We start from the raw sequence: 7,665 nt of genomic DNA, 5'->3' as shown, positions 1-7,665 counted from the left end.
GATGTGGATGATGATGATGATGTTGATGAGGTTGGAGGTTGATGTTGATGAGGTTGGATGATGATGTTGATGAGGTTGGAGAGGTTGCACAATAATGTTGAGGAGGAGTTTGTGGTGATGAAGTATGTTTTTGTTTTTTTTTATGATGATGGCGCCGATGACGCTGGGGTGCTAACGATGTCGACACAGTGGTGAAGGTGACGATGGCGACGAGGTCCCCGACGATGTTGATGTTAGTGATGTTGATGATGCTGAAGTGGGTATGAAGCTGCTATTGCGATGACGACGACGACGATGATGATATAGTTACTCTGCTGTTGAGGAGGTTGATGTGTCGCGGTGATTTGTTGTCGAGGTAGTTGGAGGAGGTTGACGAGGAGGTGGAGGTTGATGAGGTGGAGGTTGATGAGGTGGTGGTGGAGGCGGTGGTGGTGGAGGAGGTTGAAGTGGAGGTTGACAAGAAGGTTGACGAGGAGGAGGTGGTGGAGGTTGATGAGGTGCTGGAGGTGGTGGAGGTTGAAGTGGAGGAGGTTGACAAAAAGGTTGACGAGGTGGTGGAGGTTGACGAGGTGGAGGTGGTGGAGGAGGTTGACAAGAAGGTTGACGAGGAGGAGGTTGACGAGGAGGAGGAGGTGGACGAAGTTCAAGAGCAGCAGCCGCCACCGCCGTCAACACCCGGCCCCGCGGGATCCGGATCCAAAACATCCGGGTCGGGATCCGGATCCCTCGCCCGGCCCCCTCATGCCCCCTCCCCTTGATCCCCTTAGCAACCGCCCCCCCCCTCAGCCATAAACATCCCCTTCACTACCCCCTCAGTCTCATACCCCCTTCACTACCCCCTCAGCCTCATACCCCCTTCACTACCCCCTCAGCTTCATACCCCCTTCACTACCCCCTCAGCCTCATACCCCCTTCACTACCCCCTCAGCCTCATACCCCCTTCACTACCCCCTCAGCCTCATACCCCCTTCACTACCCCCTCAGTCTCTTACCCCTTCACTACCCCCTCAGTCTCACACCCCCTTCACTACCCCCTCAGCCTCATACCCCCTTCACTACCCCCTCAGTCTCATACCCCCTTCACTACCCCCTCAGCTTCATACCCCCTTCACTACCCCCTCAGCCTCATACCCCCTTCAGTACCCCCTCAGTCTCATACCCCCTTCACTACCCCCTCAGTCTCACACCCCCTTCACTACCCCCCTCAGCCTCATACCCCCTTCAGTACCCCCTCAGTCTCATACCCCCTTCACTACCCCCTCAGTCTCACACTCCCCTTCACTACCCTCCTCAGTCTCATACCCCCTTCACTACCCCCTCAGTCTCATACCCCCTTCACTACCCCCTCAGCCTCACACCCCCTTCACTACCCCCTCAGCCTCATACCCCCTTCACTACCCCCTCAGCCTCATACCCCTTCACTACCCCTCAGTCTCACACCCCCTTCACTACCCCCTCAGTCTCATACCCCCCTTCACTACCCCCTCAGTCGCATACCCATTCACTACCCCCTCAGCCTCATACCCCCTTCACTACCCCCTCAGTCTCATACCCCCTTCAGTACCCCCTCAGTCTCATACCCCCTTCACTACCCCCTCAGCCTCATACCCCCTTCAGTACCCCCTCAGTCTCGTACCCCCTTCACTACTCCCTCAGTCTCGTTACCCCCTTCATTACCCCCTCAGCCTCATACCCCCTTCACTACCCCCTCAGCCTCATACCCCCTTCACTACCCCCCTCAGCCTCATACCCCCTTCACTACCCCCTCAGTCTCATACCCCCTTCACTACCCCCTCAGTCTCACACCCCCTTCACTACCCCCTCAGTCTCACACCCCCTTCACTACCCCCTCAGCCTCATACGCTCTTCACTACCCCCTCAGTCTCATACCCCCTTCACTACCCCCTCAGTCTCACACCCTCTTCACTACCCCCTCAGCCTCATACCCCCCTTCACTACCCCCTCAGTCTCATACCCCCTTCAGTACCCCCCTCAGTCTCATACCCCCTTCAGTACCCCCTCAGGCTCATACCCCCTTCACCTACCCCCTCAGCCTCATACCCCCTTCAGTACCCCCCTCAGACTCATACTCCCTTCACTACCCCCTCAGTCTCATACCCCCTGCACTATCCCCTCAGCCTCATACCTTCTTCACTACCCCGTCAGTCTCATACCCCCTGCACTACCCCCTCAGCCTCATACCCCCTTCACTACCCCCTCAGTCTCAAACCCCTTCACTACCCCCTCAGCCTCATACCCTCTTCACTACCCCCTCACTCTCATGCCCCCTTCACTACCCCCTCAGCCTCATACCCCCTTCACTACCCCCTCACTCTCATACCCCCTTCACTACCCCCTCAGCCTCATACCCCCTTCACTACCCCCCTCAGCCTCATACCCCCTTCACTATCCCCTCAGCCTCATACCCCTTCACTACCCCCTCAGTCTCAAACCCCCTTCACTACCCCCTCAGTCTCATACCCCCTTCACTACCCCCTCAGACTCATACCCCCTTCACTATCCCCTCAGCCTCATACCCCCTTCACTATCCCCTCAGCCTCATACCCCCTTCACTACCCCCTCAGTCTCATACCCCCTTCACTATCCCCTCAGCCTCATACCCCCTTCACTACCCCCCTCAGCCTCATACCCCTTCACGACCCCCTCAGTCTCACACCCCCTTCACTACCCCCTCAGTCTCACACCCTCTTCACTACCCCCTCAGTCTCATACCCCCTTCACTAACCCCTCAGTCTCATACCCCCCTTCACTACCCCCTCAGCCTCATACCCCCTTCACTACCCCCTCAATCTCATACCCCCTTCAGTACCCCCTCAGTCTCATACCCCCTTCACTACCCCCTCAGCCTCATACCCCCTTCAGTACCCCCTCAGTCTCATACCCCCTTCACTACCCCCTCAGTCTCGTACCCCCTTCATTACCCCCTCAGCCTCATACCCCCTTCACTACCCCCGCAGCCTCATACCCCCTTCACTACCCCCTCAGCCTCATACCCCCTTCACTACCCCCTCAGTCTCATACCCCCTTCACTACCCCCTCAGTCTCACACCCCCTTCACTACCCCCTCAGTCTTACACCCCCTTCACTACCCCCTCAGCCTCATACCCCCTTCACTACCCCCTCAGTCTCATACCCCCTTCACTACCCCCTCAGTCTCACACCCCCTTCACTACCCCCTCAGCATCATACCCCCTTCACTACCCCCTCAGTTTCATACCCCCTTCAGTACCCCCTCAGTCTCATACCCCCTTCAGTACCCCCCTCAGGCTCATACCCCCTTCACTACCCCCTCAGCCTCATACCCCCTTCAGTACCCCCCTCAGACTCATACCCCCTTCACGACCCCCTCAGCCTCATACCCCCTTCACTACCCCCTCACTCTCATACCCCCTTCACTACCCCCTCAGCCTCATACCCCCTTCACTACCCCCTCAGCCTCATACCCCCTTCACTATCCCCTCAGCCTCATACCCCTTCACTACCCCCTCAGTCTCAAACCCCCTTCACTACCCCCTCAGTCTCATACCCCCTTCACTACCCCCTCAGCCTCATACCCCCTTCACTATCCCCTCAGCCTCATACCCCCTTCACTATCCCCTCAGCCTCATACCCCCTTCACTACCCCCTCAGTCTCATACCCCCTTCACTATCCCCTCAAGCCTCATACCCCCTTCACTACCCCCTCAGCCTCATACCCCTTCACGACCCCCTCAGTCTCACACCCCCTTCACTACCCCCTCAGTCTCACACCCTCTTCACTACCCCCTCAGTCTCATACCCCCTTCACTACCCCCTCAGTCTCATACCCCCTTCACTACCCCCTCAGCCTCATACCCCCTTCACTACCCCCTCAATCTCATACCCCCCTTCAGTACCCCCCTCAGTCTCATACCCCCTTCACTACCCCCCTCAGCCTCATACCCCCTTCAGTACCCCCTCAGTCTCATACCCCCTTCACTACCCCCTCAGTCTCGTACCCCCTTCATTACCCCCTCAGCCTCATACCCCCTTCACTACCCCCTCAGCCTCATACCCCCTTCACTACCCCCCTCAGCCTCATACCCCCTTCACTACCCCCTCAGTCTCATACCCCCTTCACTACCCCCTCAGTCTCACACCCCCTTCACTACCCCCCTCAGTCATACACCCCCTTCACTACCCCCTCAGCCTCATACCCCCTTCACTACCCCCTCAGTCTCATACCCCCTTCACTACCCCCTCAGTCTCACACCCCCTTCACTACCCCCTCAGCATCATACCCCCCTTCACTACCCCCTCAGTCTCATACCCCCTTCAGTACCCCCTCAGTCTCATACCCCCTTCAGTACCCCCTCAGGCTCATACCCCCTTCACTACCCCCCTCAGCCTCATACCTTCTTCAGTACCCCCTCAGACTCATACCCCCTTCACGACCCCCTCAGTCTCACACCCCCTTCACTACCCCCTCAGTCTCACACCCTCTTCACTACCCCCTCAGTCTCATACCCCCTTCAATACCCCCTCAGTCTCATACCCCCTTCACTACCCCCTCAGCCTCATACCCCCTTCACTACCCCCTCAATCTCATACCCCCTTCACTACCCCCTCAGCCTCATACCCCCCTTCAGTACCCCCTCAGTCTCATACCCCCTTCACTACCCCCCTCAGTCTCGTACTTCCTTCATTACCCCCTCAGCCTCATACCCCCTTCACTACCCCCTCAGCCTCATACCCCCTTCACTACCCCCTCAGCCTCATACCCCCTTCACTACCCCCTCAGTCTCATACCCCCTTCACTACCCCCTCAGTCTCACACCCCCTTCACTACCCCCTCAGTCTTACACCCCCTTCACTACCCCCTCAGCCTCATACCCCCTTCACTACCCCCTCAGTCTCATACCCCCTTCACTACCCCCCTCAGTCTCACACCCCCTTCACTACCCCCTCAGCATCATACCCCCTTCACTACCCCCCTCAGTCTCATACCCCCTTCAGTACCCCCTCAGTCTCATACCCCCTTCAGTACCCCCTCAGGCTCATACCCCCTTCACTACCCCCCTCAGCCTCATACCCCCTTCAGTACCCCCCTCAGACTCATACCCCCTTCACTATCCCCTCAGCCTCATACCTTCTTCACTACCCCCTCAGTCTCATACCCCCTTCACTACCCCCTCTCAGCCTCATACCCCCTTCACTACCCCCCTCAGTCTCAAACCCCTTCACTACCCCCTCAGCCTCATACCCCCTTCACTACCCCCTCACTCTCATGCCCCCTTCACTACCCCCCTCAGCCTCATACCCCCTTCACTACCCCTCACTCTCATACCCCCTTCACTACCCCCTCAGCCTCATACCCCCTTCACTACCCCCTCAGCCTCATACCCCCTTCACTATCCGCTCAGCCTCATACCCCTTCACTACCCCCTCAGTCTCAAACCCCCTTCACTACCCCCTCAGTCTCATACCCCCTTCACTACCCCCCTCAGCCTCATACCCCCTTCACTATCCCCTCAGCCTCATACCCCCTTCACTACCCCCTCAGTCTCATACCCCCTTCACTATCCCCTCAGCCTCATACCCCCTTCACTACCCCCTCAGCCTCATACCCCCTTCACTACCCCCTCAGTCTCATACCCCCTTCACTACCCCCTCAGTCTCATACCCCCTTCACTACCCCCTCAGTCTCATACCCCCTTCACTATCCCCTCAGCCTCAAACCCCCTTCACTACCCCCTCAGTCTCATACCCCCTTCACTACCCCCTCAGTCTCATACCCCCTTCACTACCCCCTCAGCCTCATACCCCCTTCACTACCCCCCTCAGTCTCATACCCCCTTCACTACCCCCTCAGTCTCATCATACCCCCTTCACTACCCCCTCAGTCTCATACCCCCCTTCACTACCCCCCTCAGTCTCATACCCCCTTCTCTACCCACTCAGTCTCATACCCCCTTCACTACCCCCTCAGTCTCATTCCCCCTTCACTACCCCCCTCAGTCTCATACCCCCTTCACTACCCCCTCAGTCTCATACCCCCCTTCACTACCCCTCAGCCTCAAACCCCCTTCACTACCCCCTCAGTCTCATACCCCCTACACTACCCCCTCAGCCTCATACCCCCTTCACTACCCCCTCAGCCTCATACCCCCTTCACTACCCCTCAGCCTCAAACCCCCTTCACTACCCCCTCAGTCTCATACCCCCTTCACTAACCCCTCAGTCCCATACCCCCTTCACTATCCCCTCAATCTCATGCCCCCTTAACTACCCCCTCAGCCTCATACCCCCTTCACTACCCCTCAGCCTCATACCCCCTTCACTACCCCTCAGTCTCATACCCCCTTCACTACCCCCTCAGTCTCATACCCCCCTTCACTACCCCCTCAGTCTCATACCCCCTTCACTACCCCCTCAGCCTCATACCCCCTTCACTACCCCCTCAGCCTCATACCCCCTTCACTACCCCCTCAGCCTCATACCCCCTTCACTACCCCCTCAGTATCATACCCCCTTCACTATCCCCTCAGCCTCATACCCCCTTCACTACCCCTCAGTCTCATACCCCCTTCACTACCCCCTCAGCCTCATACCCCCTTCACTACCCCCTCAGTCTCGTACCCCCTTCACTACCCCTTCAGCCTCATACCCCCTTCACTACCCCTCAGCCTCATACCCCCTTCACTACCCCCTCAGTCTCATACCCCCTTCACTACCCCCTCAGTCTCATACCTCCTTCACTACCCCCTCAGCCTCAAACCCCCTTCAATACCCCCTCAGCCTCATATCCCCTTCACTACCCCTCAGTCTCACCCCCCCCCCCCCCGTGCATCACAGGTGCTATAGGCTGCTGCGGATGTATCTATATAAATCCGAAATAGAACAGAAGAGATCTCTGAGTCTAAACTAAACTATTTAAACAACAATTGTTTAAATTATGTTTAACCAGGTAAACCCCACTAAGCTTTTCTGTTCTTTTTCAAACGCGAGCTGTCCACAAATGCTGGCTCAACCGAGTGGCTCATGAATTGGAAATGCCTCGCAGCAAAATACTCCAAACGCTGGGTCTCTGGGTCGTCGTGGATCTCTATAAGTCTCTGAGTCTCTGTGAGTCTCTATGGGTCTGAGTCTCAATGGGTCTCCATGAATCACTCTGAGGCTCTGGGTCACTATGAGTCTGTCTGGGTCTCTCAGAGTCTCGATGGGGTCTCTGAGTTTCTGTGAGTCTCTATGGGTCTGAATCTCAATGGGTCTCTCCACCGATCACTCTGAGGCTCTGGGTAACTATGAGTCTCGATGGGGTCTCTATGAGTCTCTGTGAGTCTCTATGGGTCTGAGTCTCAATGGGTCTCCACCGATCACTCTGAGGCTCTGGGTAACTACGAGTCTGTCTGGGTCTCTTAGGGTCTCGATGGGGTCTCTATGAGTCTCTGTGAGTCTCTATGGGTCTGAGTCTCAATGGGTCTCCACGGATCACTCTGAGGCTCTGGGTAACTACGAGTCTGTCTGGGTCTCTAAGGGTCTCGATGGGGTCTCTGTGACTACGGGTCTCCACAGTACCATCGTTGAAGCAAACTGCGTATCTCACGATCGCCGAGGAAGAACCACAGACGGGGAGCGGGGAGGCAGCAGCAGGGCGGTGAACTGTGGGCGCCACAGTCCCAAACA

At 57.2% G+C, this 7,665-nt stretch overlaps 1 protein-coding gene across 1 annotated transcript in view; it reads left to right on the top strand.

Annotated features, from left to right (window-relative positions):
• LOC144950727 (uncharacterized) overlaps positions 1 to 7,665 on the top strand; it is a 90,038-nt gene that overhangs the window by 77,984 nt on the left and 4,389 nt on the right. The window lies entirely within an intron of this gene.

Source organism: Lampetra fluviatilis, chromosome 59 (genome assembly GCF_964198595.1).
Source record: "Lampetra fluviatilis chromosome 59, kcLamFluv1.1, whole genome shotgun sequence".
Taxonomy (NCBI): domain Eukaryota; kingdom Metazoa; phylum Chordata; class Hyperoartia; order Petromyzontiformes; family Petromyzontidae; genus Lampetra; species Lampetra fluviatilis.
Note: the sequence above shows the minus strand (reverse complement) of the source record. Positions and strands in the feature narration are given on the sequence as shown.